Source organism: Tribolium castaneum, chromosome 10, assembly GCF_031307605.1.
Source record: "Tribolium castaneum strain GA2 chromosome 10, icTriCast1.1, whole genome shotgun sequence".
NCBI classification, from domain to species: Eukaryota; Metazoa; Arthropoda; class Insecta; order Coleoptera; family Tenebrionidae; genus Tribolium; species Tribolium castaneum.
This window is the reverse complement of record NC_087403.1, coordinates 2,673,199-2,690,060: the sequence shown is the minus strand read 5'-3', so window position 1 is coordinate 2,690,060 and position 16,862 is coordinate 2,673,199. Positions and strand designations below refer to the sequence as shown.

The 16,862-nt window shown below is 36.0% G+C and overlaps 1 protein-coding gene and 1 long non-coding RNA gene across 4 annotated transcripts in view; one reads left to right on the top strand and one right to left on the bottom strand.

Annotated features, from left to right (window-relative positions):
* LOC657616 (uncharacterized protein) overlaps positions 1–16,862 on the top strand; it is a 135,756-nt gene that overhangs the window by 12,639 nt on the left and 106,255 nt on the right. The gene's annotated exons all lie outside the window — the stretch shown is intronic.
* On the bottom strand, positions 13,814–14,259 carry LOC135267280 (uncharacterized). Its single transcript, XR_010335686.1, has 3 exons — positions 14,121–14,259; positions 14,012–14,053; positions 13,814–13,957 (listed from the first exon to the last, which is right to left on the bottom strand). It is a non-coding gene; the product is annotated as an uncharacterized LOC135267280 (long non-coding RNA).

The window sequence follows — 16,862 nt, the reverse complement described above, 5'->3', positions numbered from 1 at the left end:
GCCTATACGTCCCATTTATAAGCACATCAAACCAACTTTTAATAGGCGAGTATTACCTTTCAGCCATCTATATTACCTAATCTAATCACTTCGCGTATTACACACCATTACCATTTTACGTTTTTACAGTAATGCATTCGAATTGTCGAAAACACATTACGTCGTAAACGCGTTTTTATTAAATTAATACAAGCTATAATTTTCATTTATAATTTAATTTGATATTTCAGTTTTCTCCCGGCGCATCCACCAAATTTCCACGCTGCTGTTGCAATAACTTTGTCATATCACACAACTCGAGTTTTATTTAATTTTCAATTGTTGATTACAATGTTGACCTAAGAATATGTTTAATAAATTTTGGTTTACGCGGAGTTATTTCCCTATGCTGTATCGATTTTTGCCGGTTTTGTTTAAAGTAGAAGTAGATTAAATTTTACAGCCTACTCACTCATGTGTAACACACAATTTAAAGTTTCACGTCAATGTAACGTATGGAAAATTAAAATTGAACAAAATATAATGTAAATTGAACAACGCAGCCAGTTTGTGTTTTTGCTGACTCAAGTCTAATTAATTTTTAAACATAAGCGTGTTTCATAACTTATGAAATTTAATACACAGTTTGCCATAGATGATTTTATTAGAAAAAATATTAATTAGTTGGTAATTACCGCAGTAGCATCCAATAATAATCAAAGTGACATTAATAAATGTGTCGTTTATTTAATGGCACTACGTTCGGGACACAATCGTTAAATCTAAAATAGCCGCGATAAAAGTTAAATAAGGTGAGCAATATAACAACATAATGGCAGTGTGCTATACACGTTTTATTTTGCTAAACTAAGTTATTGTATTATTTGGACTTTATGATTGTAGTTTTTTAAACGTAATTAAATGTGCGATTAAGATTTCCGATCCGCTTGAGGAAAATTGATTCCTGAATATCAAATACTCATGCAGCCAAACACCTCTTACGATGAGTGTTCTTCTTTCACAGCCTTTTTCTTAACGTTTGAGGGCCCTCAGCCATTATATTAAGTTTGAAGTAAAGAAATGAGCGACGAATGGAAAATAAAACGATTTAAATCGCAATGCGTTTTTTCAAATTAACTATTCGTCTTTGATTGGATGAAACAAAATGAAAATCTCATGCAAATAAGAAATTTAATCAATCGATTTGTTTTTGTAAGACGGATAAAAAATATGTTTAGCCACAGTTGGAAATTTTGAGATAAAGACTTTTCCAGTTACGGAAGTAATTTGCGCTTGTTCACGTTACACTAAATTTATTTGGCTTAAAGTTTAAAATTTTCATATAAATGACTTTTACTTTTCATTTTCAAGTTTTACTGAAAAGAATAAACTAATTTTATGCCTCAGTGTGAAACTTCGGTTTAAGTAAGCCCAAAATTTGTTGATCGAGGCGAAACAATGGACGTAAGTTTGTTTGGGGAATAGATCCATCAATAATTCGGATGCTAATCTTGCAAAACCTTGTATGTATTCGGAAAAACGCGTTGAGATACGTGTATGAAGTGCAAAGTTGGCCATCGTGGGGTTGGAATGAATAACTTGGGAATAGAAAAGGCGAGCTAGATAATTAATTCATCAAACAAAAGTTTTTGGGTGAGAAGGCAGCGATTGGAGTTGTATTATGTTTCAAGGTATACAAACTGGTTGCTGCTTTCTTGTAAGGCTGGTTGAAGTTCTCCAAGAGTCGCTATGAATAGGAAGAGGCGATTAGTTTAAGGATTTTGGGGTGAGCAAATCTTTGTTTCTGATTTGGTAAAGGCAAAGTCGCGAGATGTAACGTTGTAACTGGATGAGTAAAAGAGACAAGATTGAAATGTTCTGTGAAGCAAACCGAATGAACGCCGAATCGATACACTATGCACGAAGCCGGAAAGGCAGAATTGCGAGTATTCTTTTTAGAGTGGTCTATTTGTCAAAGGCTCGATAACGATCCGTTCCGCGGCCCCCGACTAAATCTCAACGAATTATTAACAATTCAACAACAACGGGAACAAATCTTGATTAAATTGCAACGATGCAGATCAATGATATGCTTGTACCGTAAACATTTGGTGTTTTGCCTGCTTACCGGATTTGTTTCAAAAGCACCGACTGTTTCGAGTGATGCTTAACCTTGTCAATATTGAAAGAACCGTTTCAATTTGTTTGAAATCTCTTTACTGCTGCAAATCCGACCAATCTTTATCTTATTATTTCCCTAAGCCGTTTGTCGCGAAATATTAAAGCCTTTTCCATCAATGACGCCCTTCCCCAATTTAATTGCTTCGGTTTCTTAAATCACCGCCGTAAAAAATCGCCAGTTAAATCAGCTTTCACAACTCTGAAAACTACAACTTGTATAGTTGTTGGTGACAGTGTTGGCAAAAACTTTCTATGGGGGAATTTAAGTGTGGCGGTGAGCGTGCATTCTGCGACGTGCAACTCATAAAAAACCAAATTAAGACGTCGAGAACAAAACAGATTGACTTTAAAATTAATGGTTTTATAACGAAATTGTTTTGACTGAAGCTTATAAATGGGAATATTGAAATGTTGTAGCAGGAATGTTGTAAATTTAAGTATCTCTAAAGGGCCATTAGATAAATGACTAAATCGCAAGGGAAGAACAAGGGTCTGGAAAACTGTAATGATTAATTACTTTATCAATCAAAATTCTCTTCTTCCGGGAACAGAGTATGAAAAGGGTCGGAGTGTTTATTTTTGCCGTCGAACGTCAAAATTCCATCAAAATTAACAAATAACGCAAAAGTAGTGTGTGCATGACGTGTTCGTAATTTTCTTTAGTCACGTATGTGACTCTGCAGCTTTGCTACATAATCGCATAAAATTACATGTAAACCTACCACACAATGCTACTAACCGAGTGATTATGGCATGTCTTTGTTAACCAGCGCTTATACTTATAAAACGTTAATTAATCACTCTTTAATCACGTGATTTATGTTTGAGGCAACTGCGAAAACAACAATCAGCCTCATAAGCTGATCAAGTCTGATAAGTGTTTACTGGAGCTCTCTGCACTCGCTTGTATTTGCATTACGGTTCAAGAATTACAACCAGCCAGCGTTCTTCACGGTGTAAAATCACTAAATTGTTTTTCTCGTGTTATTGTCACTGTCGAAAGCTGTTCGATATTTAGATTTTACTTTTTACAGATACGTATTAAGCGGGCGTTGGAAAAAGTCGAACTGTAGTCGTAGTTGGCTATAACACTCAGATCTGATAGTGTGGTTTATATCCTTTTCTTTTTTGGCATTATGACCGTTTTATCTTGTATGAGAAAACAAAATAAAGTGGAATATAACATGATGCTATAAATCACATTGGCATTATGTTACAAAGTTGTAACTGAAACCTATTGCTTTGCAATTTCAAAACGTACGATTTGTGAATTTTTAAAACAAATTAATAATTTTGGCGTTTCATTTGGCATGATTCTTGAGATGCGTTTGATTAATTTACGGTCTGAGTTACAAATGAGTTGAATAGCACTGTGGTGGTAACTAAAATAATACGTAGCAGAGAACGTGTTAATTAAACCATTGAAATTCACGGTGTCTGCTTGAAAATGTAATAAGATGGGGTTATGGCATTTAAATGAGTTCTTTCAGTGCCAAAATGATGCCCTTGTAGCAATCGAAAAAGCGTGTACAAGTCTCGAGCGATACGTAATATATTATTAAAGTTGAAGTGTGCATTTAACAAATTGTGCATATTCAGGGGAGAACTAGACGAGTCCGCGTGTATCGGTTTCGTATAATTCGATTTCGATGTTGGGAGACAAAATCGTCTGTTATGGATATTGTAAACGTCACCTCGCCGTGTCGCCATTTTAAATACTGACAAGGGAAAATCAGCATATTTTTCAGTGGAACGCGCCGCGTTGGTCGGACAAAGACAGCCAAATAAATAACGAATATTCCTAACTTGCAGGCTTTAGTTATTGTAATTTGAAACTTTTCCAGGCTAAATAAAATTTAAAACTTCGACAGTTTTGCCATCGTTTGCATTCATTAATTTGAAATAATTTAAGCGCGAGCTTTGGTAATAGAATTTATAATGAGCTGGAATTTTCGAACAATTTTGGAACCAATTTCGCGACCTCGTTGCCACACAAACTTCATACCTAGACAAAATCAATTGAACTGGCAAGCTTTTTAATTTCCGTAATATGAGGACCGTCGAACTTTTCGGAGTTGCTCCTTAATTACGTTGTAGCATGGCTGAACACCAGTTTAAATTTTGAATTATTAATACGGAGTCTAGACCTTCTTTATATCGCGCATCTTGCTTCATAACGAATTTCAAACAGAATTTTCTACACTGATTCTACGACATCAAAATGGGGAATAAAATAACCGAAGAGAATAGGCGTTTGACGTGCTACCTGTCATTACTGATTGAAACGTCTCTAAATTTGGCTAAAAGCCGCCTGTAGTTGTAATTATATTACACAAAATTAGCCTTAATGAGCGCCTTTGGCTTTTGCAAGCCTCATCTTTCATACAGACAATAGCAATGGGTTACAATAAGTTAATATTACCTACATTGTTAGTAACAGAGTCAAAGGTATTTGATGCTAGTTACTAGTTCAGCACTCCATTAAAGATCTTATTTCATCGTATTGACAGATTGCATTGTTTAACATATTCACAGCCAGCTCGTCAGGCAATTATTAGGCGTTGCTTTTTTCCTCTTGTGACAAATTAATATAACGTTGATTTATTCCGAATAATTAAGCAGAGTTGCATTCCTGTTTATATTAATGGGCTTTTGAACGTCATTCCGCACTTTAGTCGTTAAATACGTTATGGGGATATTGGTTCACGGGCAAAACGTGAAGGTGCAACTGTAACAGGTGCATATGATTTATCGGAAAATGCATACGGGAAAGGTGAAGGGTTTTAAAAGCTAAGATAAATGTTCGCACAGATCTTGATAAATTCGTATTTAACTGTTTAAACACTTTTCCAATAACTTTATCTGTATTTACAGCTCCTAGCTCCGTTTTTTGACACCAGTCGCTAAAACACGAATTGGTTTTCTTCATAATAATAATTTCTTTGATTGCTACTTTCTCGTAAATTTGTTTGGTTTAATACTTGAATTCGCTGGTGGGAAACCTCGTTAAAATAATTGCCTATAACGATTCTGAGATTTCTTTTGGGGTAAATGATGTGGAGAATTTGATAAATATTTTTAATCAACCGGAAGTTGTGTTGATTAAATTTGATGGTGTTAAATAAACTGGAGCATTGTAACGTGGCTTCGGAGACCCTCAATGCGAAGCGTAATATGGTAAAAATTGAGCGCCGTAATCGAATTAGAGAAGAATCTAGAATCGTGAGTCGTTGGAAGGGTAGTTTTTCGTTTCATTCCATAACATTTTTTCACTTCCTCTTTTGTATTGTCTGGTATGTAGCGAGGTTAATATAATTAGGAAATGTTCCTTCATTCATTCTTAGAATTGGGAACGTTTGCGTCCTGAATTTCGATTACTGTTTTAGAATTGCAGAAATTTATTTAGTAGACACGCTCTTGTTTTTCTTCGTGACTATAATAACTTAAATTCGCCGATACAAAAAATGTTATATTCGATTTTAATTCAAATTCATTAAAAAGTAATTTGTATTGGATTCAAAGCGGTTCCAGTAATGTTTTAATTACGAAATAAATGCATGAACACCGACCGTTTTGTTATTAAACCTTTCATTATCAACAAAGTGGAAATTGCGTACATATTACCGGAATAATTAAATTACTTTCAGCTTTATTTATTGTAATTACGTCTCACGAAAAAGGACTTCGCTCACTAAATACTTGTCCCTCGACAATGCAAGTGAGGAAAAATTTCATGACAAATTGCATTAGCACGCTTTATGTAAAGATACCAAAACTTGAATTCTTTGTATCAAAATGAACAAAGTAAAGAACAGATGCACCACTGCAGATAAACAATACGAGTATAGGGTCGACGTCGTAACAGCGCTTCGAATGTAAATTCGCCCATCTGTACATTATCCGCCATTTGTTTATAGAAAGAATCATCTCCAACTCATTGATCCATTTTGAAAACATTTTCTCTTAACGAATAATTACAAAAACTGCATTTTTCGGGAAGAGGATTTTTGTTTATATTTTTCCAGTTTAAGAATCTATAACGTGGTAATAAATTTGACCAAATTACAAACGTATTACATAAAAGACAAATTACGCCCTTATCGTTAAACGTCATGATTCTGAGAGCCGTCATCTGTCAACTTAATTATGAATAATTCATAAGCATTTAGAGTATATTGGACGGCATCAAATTAGTTTTGGCTATAATTCAAGTTTACTGTTAAATCGTAATTGTTTCCATTACCTTTCATGTAGATTTGATTAAACTGCCTTTTTAAAAATCTGATTACGTTTTTTACGGCAGCTTTTATATAAATTAACTGAATGTTGTTGATTAGTTCCTTTCTATCAGATTATGAGCCACAGGTGTTTCAAGCATATTACATCAAACTTTAGGAATCGATTTTGACATCAAAGGTAATAAAAAGTTGATATAGGAGCACATTTTTGATCTATACTGCTTGTTTATAACTTGGTCCATGAGTATCAATAACAACTAGTTTCTAAACGTGCACTCTTGCATCTTGAACCATTTGTATGACGGGATTGGAGGTCAATTATGGTGTTGCCATTAGAACAGTTTTGTCAATGGCAAGCAAGAGGGCTGTATTAAGGTAGGTTTCCAGCGGGGGTTATTTAGCGTTGTAATGTCAGGGAATGAGTCATTTGTTTTTATGGGTGTAGCTTTTTTGTGACAATGGGTCTTGTTTTATCTTTATTTTTGCTGGAAATGAACATTATAATGATATTTTATATCAAGGACCAGGCTTGAAACGGACCGGTTGGAATATTAATGTCAATCGTGTTTGTAAACTTCTTTGTTCTAAAAATGAGGGGTCCTTATCGAACCTTTTCAATGTTTTTATTGCCGAGGGGAATTGCAATCGTCTTTTTCTTTCCACCCTGGCCGATGTAATTCATTTTGTTTTATTTGCCATCTAATTAGTCAATTTGCAAGTTTATCTGGACCACCCGACCCGGAATAAATTATTACCACAAAAGTCACTACACCAGAAATACTGAAGAGTAAAGACTGCATTCAACCCTCGTTCCTCGTAAACTTTATGTTACCAATAATATGAAATAAAAACATTGCGGCGAAAATAACTAATTTGAATTAATTGTGGGGGAGTAAAAATGCAAGAGTAATTAATTTTAGTCCACGTGTGAGACATTAAAAGCGTGTTAAGTTCTACGTGCAGAATGCAGCAACACTTGTAAAACTAAATGCACATCAAAAAGAACACTCAGTTCCTGGTTCTGAAATAGCTCCCGGACTCGGCAATTTAATCGCGTACGTGGTTAAATTTTTATTTTTTAATTTGCAGAGGAGGGTAATCAAAAAAGACTGTTTAATTAAGTAGATTAAATCAAAGCCTTCATGCTCTGTTTTTATGCCGACACAAGTATTTTCGTTAATTTACCACAAGTAAACCCGCGCAATATGCGCATCCTCTTTATACCCCGTAATTTATGTCTCAATAATTAATTTCATATTCTATTACCGTGGCTAAAAACAAGCCAAACTTTAACTCTTACCTCAGCCGTGCAGCATATTTAAAAATCGCGGTTAAAGCGCGCAAACTCGTGCAAAGGTCTTGCAAATCGATTCAATATTAAAATGCACTAATCCTCACTCCATTATTAACAAAACCCCAGAAACATGGAGACCATCACAAATACGTTACCTCGTGATTAAGCCCTTACTTGGTGGCAAACTCAACAACCAATTAGAATAAATTGTGTTGTCAGGCGAGCCGTAAAACGGTTTTAAAAATAAGACGTTTGATATATCGGCAGAAGGTTTTGTCAGCTAAAATAGCGAGCAACGATTCTCACTTTGAGGCTGTTTTGAATGGCTATAGGGCGGTGTTGGACAAAGCCTGGTATTGTACTCAGCAGCTGCACCAGACTCAGTCCTTGCCAGGACGAATTATGACCAGTTGCCTCTGCATATCTTTCATTTTCACCTGCACACGCATGAGCGTTTTTAACTCCACCACAACCAAACAACACCATGGTTCCAAATTTACGCACTGCCAACAACGCTGCCTATTATTTGATGAACCGTCGTATTGACCAATTTTACACATTATTTTTTTATATAACTCGGAAGCAATTTACGAGATTTGTAAGAAGCTATAGTTAAAAGTTAAAAATATTAAAGAAGCAAGAATATAACCGAGAGGAAGTACTAAAGGATTACACTTGTGTCTAAATTCTCAGATGGAAATCATTATCTAGACGGAGTTTAGTTATTGTCTTTAACAAATTAAATTTTAAAAAAATGCAGCGTTATTTAAGTTTAAAACGGGAGCGGCGAAACTTTGTTTTATATAATTGGACTTTTTGGACAAGGGCGATTGAGGCTTGAATTTAGAATAGGAAAAACATTAGTACTATACTTATTTACGCAAAGTACTGCTGTTTAATTTGGGTTTTGAAACTAACATTTTTGTTGGTTTTGAAATGCTTATTTTTTCGTCAAAACCCGGTCTCGGCTACAGAGGCGATTTCACAAGAATTAAAAAATTAAAATTTTTTGCCTAAAGGGTAGCCATTTGTCATAGTGGAAAATTTTATTCAATAAAAAAATTCATAACTCGAAAACTATAAGTCGTAGAGCAATGCGGTTTGTTCCATTGGATTCAGCGGCTCATTTTCTGTATTATACCAACATTTAACGAGATATAAAGTTATAAAATTTTTTTGCAAAAAGTTAAGATAGGTATTTCTTATAGTGGAAATTTTTATTCAATAAAAAAATTCATAACTCGAAAACTATAAGTCGTAGAGCAATGCGGTTTGTTCCATTGGATTCAGCGGCTCATTTTCTGTATTATACCAACATTTAACGAGATCTAAAGTTATAACATTTTTTGCAAAAAAATAAGATAGGTATTTCTTATAGTGGAAAATTTTATTCAATAAAAAAATTCATAACTCGAAAACTATAAGTCGTAGAGCAATGCGGTGTGTTCCATTGGATTTAGCGGCTTATTTTCTGTATTATACCAACATTTAACGAGATTTAAAGTTATAACATTTTTTGCAAAAAAATAAGATAGGTATTTCTTATAGTGGAAATTTTTATTCAATAAAAAAATTCATAACTCGAAAATTATATGTCGTAGAGCAATGCGGTGTGTTCCATTGGATTCAGCGGCTCATTTTCTGTATTATACTTACATTTAACGAGATTTAAAGTTATAACATTTTTTGCAAAAAATTAAGATAGGTATTTTCTTATAGTGGAAAATTTTATTCAATAAAAAAATTCATAACTCGAAAACTATAAGTCGTAGAGCCATGCGGTTTGTTCCATAGGATTCAGCGGCTCATTTTCTGTATTATACCAACATTTAACGAGATCTAAAGTTATAACATTTTTTGCAAAAAAATAAGATAGGTATTTCTTATAGTGGAAAATTTTATTCAATAAAAAAATTCATAACTCGAAAACTATAAGTCGTAGAGCAATGCGGTGTGTTCCATTAGATTCAGCGGCTCATTTTCTGTATTATACCAACATTTAACGAGATCTAAAGTTATAACATTTTTTGCAAAAAATTAAGATAGGTATTTCTTATAGTGGAAAATTTTATTCAATAAAAAAATTCATAACTCGAAAACTATAAGTCGTAGAGCAATGCGGTTTGTTCCATTGGATTCAGCGGCTCATTTTCTGTATTAAACCAACATTTAACGAGATCTAAAGTTATAACATTTTTTGCAAAAAATTAAGATAGGTATTTTTTATAGTGGATAATTTTATTCAATAAAAAAATTCATAACTCGAAAACTATAAGTCGTAGAGCAATGCGGTTTGCATTGGATTCAGCGGCTCATTTTCTGTATTACACCAACATTTAACGAGATTAAAAATTTTCAATTTTTTTGCTCAATTCCTGAGTAAATACACTTACCTTCAAAATGATGAAAAAAATTTTTTTTTAAACTCACTCCAGCAAATTTTTATGGACTCTCTATATGTCTTAACAACCCACAAAAGTTGTTAAAAGTCTACAAAAGTCCATATGTTCGATTTTTTCAATTGTCGTCGCAGTTTTTGTCGCTTTTGGCTACCCGGAACTTTTGTCGAGCAATAGCTCCGGAACTATCAGAGATAACCCCATGAAGTGACTATCGTTGGAAAGCTCTTACAATGATCTATCTTTTTCAAAAAAGTTCTTTGTTTTCTGACTAATAGTTTTTGAGAAAATTGCAAAAATTAAAAAAAGTTAACACCCCCTCGTTAAAAGTGGCCGATTTTAAGTGTCTCAAAATCAAATAAAACCGGGTGCTTGAGCTTGCAGACATTTTTTGTGGTGAATGCAGCTACTGCATGAGAATGAATGTAAGTTGTACCTACTTAACGTGAATGTTTTCTTTGTGTGGTTCGACTAATTTTGCCGGCGAGACTAACCGACTCATGTAAATGCTGTTAACGTCAAACCTGATGTAATTAAGTGAGTTTAGCTTTTGAAAGAAAGTATGCATGTATTCCGGCAATAATGACTTTAATGTGAGATTATGGCGTAGTTTTGCGTGTACCGTTAAAATCAATTACAGTGTTTCGTCCTTCGGTATTTGAAAATTTAAGGTGAGAAGAGAGAGTCCTGAAGTGTGTGCTTGAGGGACACGTGTGGGGGAAATCGCGTTAGCGTCAATTGGGATAATTGTAGATACTTAGGAGTCGTTTTATCCGTTTATCTCGTTTGGCAGCAGCAGTCGAAAGTCAAGTGAATTTCACGAACAATTTAAATTTGAAGTAAGTCCTCTCCTCGGTCACTAAAATGAACAGGACGGCAAAAAGGCCGTTTCTTCCAAATGAGCGAGAACAGATAAACTGTACACGGTTTCTCTGCAGTAGAAACGTATAAAACGGGTAACCGTCTCTCTGTAGCGTGTTCGAAGCGAAACTCTTATCACGATTCATAGGACATTACCCATGGCCCCAGCAAAATGCAAATTATCCGCCGTTATTGGCACTCGCGTGATACCCTGTACACTGGATACAAAATATATATCGGTGTTTTATAGCCACTTTTAAATAGCGCCACACTAACCCACCGCCCGTTGTCTGCACCGCCCATCCCAACGTCAGCCTAAGGGAAGCATAAAATATAGCCAGATATGACGAATGGCTGCAATTTTCATTCTAACGCAAAATACAATACCATACCACCCCCGCATGTGACCGATTCGAAGGGCCAGAGTTACTCTAAATATGCGTGCTGTTATTATGTAGCTTTCTTGCTGTTTCTTGGAATGGCAGACGATATTTGTTAGTATTTGTGTTGGGCGAAGCCCTCTCTCCTTCCCACCTAGTTGCAGCCAATTGCTGCTCGTCCTAATGCAAAGTTGAACGAGTTCGATTGAAGTCGAATAATATTTTCCGCTGAAATAAAATTTTGTTTATTACAAGTTATTAGAAAACTCCCGAGTGGATATGAGGTACGTTTTGAAATCCAGTTTTAATCCGTCACGTCTGGCACCGACGTCGTGTTTATAAATAGTGAAATCAAAGCTTTTGTCGTTTTAAATTTTAAAATTGCAATCACCCGAACGTGAGTTGAAAAATCTAGGATTATTACGAGAGTAGATCTCAGGGTTGAAGTAACCTTTACAATAAATCAGGCGCTGCACCACGAAGGAACAGCCTCTATAAATGCAGGCCTAAATCACGGTCTGACAAGCTGATACTGAAAGGGATTCAACTTCAAGAGGCTCTCTCTGCTTCTGCCTATCGTATACTGAATAGCGAGGCGTTACATGTGTAGAGATATGTTGCAGCATTTGCTTCCTTGCCGTCTATTCTCCCCCTGCCGATCTCAGCGTGATTGTTTCAAATAATAAAGGGAAAACATATCATCAACATTTCGTCAACGCTTCACACACCCCAAACCAATAATCGCGAATTAAAATTTCGCCCCTAGCTCCGCCAAAGCTCCACGCCGTCGCGTAATGGCTTTTCACCAAGATCAAACATTTTCAAATTTATATGTTTAGTAGTGTAGGTGTTACAAGCGAGCTTGTGAATAGGAATGTCTTATCCTACTTCTAGTGTTTGCTGCCATTTATACCAAAGGATTTTGGCTTTTACAGCTTTAATTTGGATTCATGGCATTCAGGCTTGTTAGAATAACTATTAACTTTATCCGTATCTGCATATTTTATCCCTGACTGAATATTACGCTTTCTAAGTGCGAATACAGCTACCATTAACTCACCTATACGTACAAATTATTATTCAGAATCGTTTATAATGCGACGTGTGCTTATTAAGACAAATATTATCTTAGTTTATCTTATTTTGAATACAAGCAAAGACTGTTTCCACTCGCACAACTAAGCACCCGAAACTGTTATTCGTAAACAAGTAAACAACTATTAGTCCCAATTTTTCAAATATCGAGACACTGGCCAAAATCAAAATGAATTAAAATCAGCAAGTAGCAAGTTGTTTTTTGGCTTCCTGGCATCAAAGAGAACAAAAACGAAATTTATGGCTTTTGTTTGATTTCCCAAATTAATTTTCAGCCTCATATTTTCATTTTACATTAAGTGTGGTAAAATTTAGTTGAAAGTCATTGTGTTTAAACGACTATTGGAGCGGCGTTTTCGTTAACTGGAGGTTAAAGGGTTAAATTCCATAAACGTCCTGCTCTTTATAATTATGAATGGTCCTTTTAGTTTCGCCTTTTTACGGACAATTAAAAAGTTTTATGCTCGGTCCTAACAAGGGAAAGGCAATAATATAAAACAATTTATTGAATGAATTATTTAGGTGATAATAATAGCCGGAAAAGTTGACTTTTGACCGAATTAGTTTCACATTATGCAATAAAGCGGTGGCGAGAATTTGGAATTGCAATAAAATTAAGCAATTTCGCCGCTCACAGCAGACAATGAAAAATTTACGTTCAAAGAACGAGGGTATAAAATAAATAATCAAGCTTTATTATATATTTAATATTATCCTCGAGCTTAAGCTTCGGGTAAAAGTCGAAGGCTGTACTATGGACTAGTGGTTGTTAGTTGGATTTATATTACGGGGAACGCCCTGTGGATTATATAACGCAACTGTGCACACTCAACACTTCCAAATTTCGAGAGCATTTCTGAAACATTAACGCCGTACTATTCAAGCAGATTTCCAATCTTGTGACGGAATTGATCATTCGCACCTCATAAAACCTACCGAGCTCGCACTATCTGATACTAACTATCCGCTCGCTCTTCATATGTAGCTACTTATTAAATTTTCACATCTCCTCCTAGTTTGTTTTATTTACTGTATTTGCACACCTTGAGTTATAGACAATTGAAGTAAAATTCCACAGCACTGCTTCATTCACTGGTCGAGAACGAATCCAACTTCTCCTTGGAGGATAATACCATCAACACTAAACATACTTTGTTACGTTTACAGACCAGACAAGCAGCTATTAAAATATCCTTAATTAAATTAAAATCAATAGTTATTTTGTACTCAAAACAATGTTCCTCTGTTAAAAGTTAAAAGGGATTACTTTTCGCTCCTGTCACATCAAGTTTCGCCAAGAACAACATCATCGATTTTTGAGTGGCAGCTTTCACATTGTTTACCTAAGCTTACAGGGTTTTTTCGGGGGAAAATGATACAAGTGGATATTTACATTAGTTGCTTTATAGCAGGGTGCAGTTACAAGTCATTCCAAAGCACTTAAAAATAACTTGACTCATACATTCACTCATAGGTCGTCCTCAGGGAGTAAAAACCTAACTCTTGGGCGAGGACGCGGGGGCTCGTTTCCTAGAACGGCCAAAAATTTGTTCATCAAACACTGATATTTATTTGTATATTTACCGTTAATGTCATTCGGACGGGGTCTTCCGTGGCTTGGACCTCCTAAAATTTTTTAAAACGTACTTTGAAATGACAATTTCTTAATTTTTAATTAAATAGTACTACTTACGCCCCAACGTGCGATGTACAGAATCCGAAATGTGGCGAAAAACACTCAAAATTAAGCCCATTTTGGTTCGTTCTTTCACCTGTAATGACTGGGCTTGGTTTTATATCATATAACAGTGGCGTACTTTTCCAATAGATAAGTCTAATAATCGCCGAAGAATTTATTTTCAATGAGTAATCTTTTTAAAATCATCGGCTCATATCGCGTGTTGTCGTTTGCAGTCTTTTTTTAAATAAACGCGTTGTTTCTTTATTGTTTTCGCAAATATTTTTACTAAAATATAAATTATTCTGACAACAGAAGTCAGTTCTTTTGCTTCCGAAATTGGGAAATATGGCTGAATAATTTTTGATTGTGTATCGAGTGTAATTTGGCATAGTTGAGGCGCTGAATTATTTTTCGTTACGGAGACAACAAAGTAGTGTCGGGAATTTGATTGTCCATAAAACTGTCAACAAGGTGTAATATAGCTCCTCTTGGGGACAAAGTAATCCAGTGATTCAAGTGCAGTAAGGGCACAATCTGTGTGATCTATGCATAGCTTTATGCCGAGTCCGGGCAGAGGTAGACGTTGAGGTGCGAGGTGAGCTTACTGAACACACCATGATTTACGGTCTTGGTGGATATCTGTTTAATTCGTAGGCTTCTCTGGGGATTGAGAGACGGCTGCTCGTTTCACCGAGCCATACGACAAATTAGCTACAACTCACAGACGAAATAAGCAAATTAATCGCTTTTATTAAATGTCTCGGTTTGCTGCATCGTGAATCAATTTTTCCGGTGTCGATTTTCCGGCTCTCTTGCGCGCTACCTTATTTTTCAGGTAACAGCTTTTGTCTGGGGCCAAATCTTAGTTTATATCCTTTAACACGTACAGTCGTCTGTTTCGTTTGTTTATTTCGGGATTTCCAGAGCCGTTTTTATGACTATTTATTTATGGGTTTATACCTTGGGCCCAAGACGGCACACGTGAGAGGACGAGTTCATTAGAAACGTTGAAACACGTGTTATTTACTGGCCATTTATTTCGACATGTGAGGAAAGCTCCAACTAATCAATTACTAATTTCGTCGTAAAAGAATCGACGAAAAAAGCTTGTTGGTGTTAACTCTGCAGAATATTTTAAATTCTCGAAATTTTGTTGAAGTAAATTTCACCGTTGGCTGGCTTCTTGGCAGAAATGTGCCTGAGGCCATAAGTAAAGTAGGAATTTCACATTTATGTTTCACCCCTAAACTTACCCGACCTCAGCATCATTAAAAAAATTTGTAACAGCCTCCAGCGCTAATTAAATAACCGCTAGCCATGGTCCCTAACCCGCCGTGAATTCCAGAAGATCCTGTCTGAGGTGTGGGAAAACGTGCCCCAGGAACACGTTGTTAATATAATAATAACAGTATGTGGGACGGTTTTATTATTAAAATTGTTTACAACTTAAAGTTACGCTTTACGACTAATTATCCCTGTAATACAGGTATGACAAAGAACACTAAATTCAGCTTATTAGCTAATAATCTCCTAGTCTGCTATCCTGAGCTTTTACTCACATGTACACGCTTTGGTGCTAACCCAATCTAGACTGCTGTTAATAGTTAAAATACCTAGGTTGTGTCATTTTTCTTATTATCAGTACCCGTCAGCGGCAATAATTTAATAATTATTAGACCAAGAAATCGTACACCGTTATTTTATACCAGCAAAGGATCGGTTAGATATATTTTTGTTAATGGTATACGAACAAATTAGTTGAAAAGACCTTTTTCCTTAGAACTTAAGTAGGAATAAATAGCAAGTCATCAAAAGTAAAAATAATTTAGACAGGTAATAAGTGCTCAGAATCCTTGGAAATTCTCAGAGAAGCTAAAGGTTGCGGTTTCTTTCTTTATTACTTATAAAAGCGTTTGTTGTTAAAAATAGCGATATGTTATTCAGGTTTGTGAGGAATGCGTGGTTCAGGAGTGCGGAAAAGTTTCGCGGTGCATGCGGTGAAAAAGTGTGCAGAATTTAAATGAAAAATTAAATTTTTGTGTTCTTAGGTCTAAAATAAGACATTAAAACAACAATGAGAGCAGAGTAGCATTTTGCGAGTGACGGTATTCCTGCCGTCAGCAGGCGGCAAAGTAGCAGCAGGAGAAACAGCGTGACGGCAGCACCCCCCACTCTTGTTTATGTTTACGCTGGCAGCGATACACCGCCACCGCGTTGCGAGCCGCCGCCGCTGCCGCCGCCGACCATGGGGCGATCTTCACGTAGCGGCGACTATTAATTGAGACGTTTTCCGTGTCGATCACTTATTTCTTATCAGTGATAAGCTTGGGGGCAGGCCGTCGCGGTGCTAGATATTCTGACGTCACTGGGGGCGGCGTGGAGCGCCCAATACGCCGTTGAGGGAGTGGCAAGAGGTCACTTTAATCTTTTTATGCCATTCAAATCCTGGGGGTGGTTCATCCAAAATCCTGCGCCGCGCCAAGATGCCATATCATACATTTGAAACATCGGATGGCCTTTATTACCGGTTTCGTCACTCCTGGTAAAACACCAGACCGAAATCGCGGCAGCTGCATCCAAATCAAAAAACCCGAATATTACACCGAGTTCTGAAAATGGCGGGTGTCTTGCACTCTTTTCACCAGCTAATATTATCGCATGTTACACATTGCATACACGTAACATTTATGTTGGTCGCATTAATGCCACGTTCGAATAAACGAGGTTTATCCTTTTATTGGTATTGTAACACTG